The sequence below is a fragment of the Myotis brandtii genome, unplaced genomic scaffold (assembly GCF_000412655.1).
Source record: "Myotis brandtii unplaced genomic scaffold, ASM41265v1 scaffold779, whole genome shotgun sequence".
NCBI classification, from domain to species: Eukaryota; Metazoa; Chordata; class Mammalia; order Chiroptera; family Vespertilionidae; genus Myotis; species Myotis brandtii.
The window spans coordinates 185,132-186,206 of NW_005371125.1; positions in this window are offsets into that span (position 1 = coordinate 185,132).

Genomic DNA, 1,075 nt, shown 5'->3' on the forward strand with positions numbered 1-1,075 from the left:
AGCGCCGGAGGCAACAGCAGCCACGGCTGCGGGCTCCTGGGACCTTGCTGGCAAGGAAAGCAGGAGGTTTGGAGGACTTGGCAGAGCAGGAGGCCACTGGACATAGAGCAGAGCGAGAGAGAGGGCGGCTTGGAGGGCGTAGCTCCCTCTGTCACTCCAGCTTCCTCATTATAGCTGTGGAAACTGACAGCAGGGGGGAGAAAGTCCCACCCCCACAGAATCAGCCAGAATCAACCATTGGTCACACAGCTCTCAGCAGCCTGAGAGGCAGGACTTTCATTCACCTGCATCTCAGACCGTGACAGTAGAGAGGTGGGACTATGTCTAAAGGACAACTGTTGATACAACATAGCTCTGCAGCCAAAAAATGCCGGCGTTATCGACAGAAAGTGTCTGCAGAACAGCGTGCGTCTGATCTTGAAAGAAGGCAGCACCTGTGACAGGATGTATCTGAACACCAACTACTGATAAACGTCGCTGTGATGCTGAAAAACACCGGCGTCATCGACAGAAAATGTCTAAAGACAAACGTGCCTTTGAAGTTGAAAGAAGGCGGTGGCGATGATGGAATATTTCTAGAAAACAGACATCAACAAGTACTACTAATACTGGTAGGAACTGCCTTCTCAGCAAAAATGGAATACATGAGGATGCAATCCTCGAACATAGTTGTGGTGAAATGACTGTTCGATGTGAATTTTGCCTATCACTAAATTTGTGAAAAACCATCCGATGGGACATTTACTCGATGTTGTAGCAAAGGGAAAGTCTGTCCAAATGGTATACATTTTCCAGATTACCCGGCATATTTAAAAAGATTAATGACAAACGAAGATTCTGACAGTAAAAATTTCATGGAAAATATTTGTTCCATAAATAGTGCTTTTGCTTCCATGGGTGTAAATATTACATAGCCATCAGGATATGGGCCATACTGTTTTAGAACACATGGACAACTTTATCACCGTACTGGAACTTTACGTCCTTCAGATGGTGTTTCTCAGAAGTGTGCTCAACTCTGTATTTTGGATACAGCCGAAGCTACAAGTAAAAGATTAGCAATGCCAGAAAACCA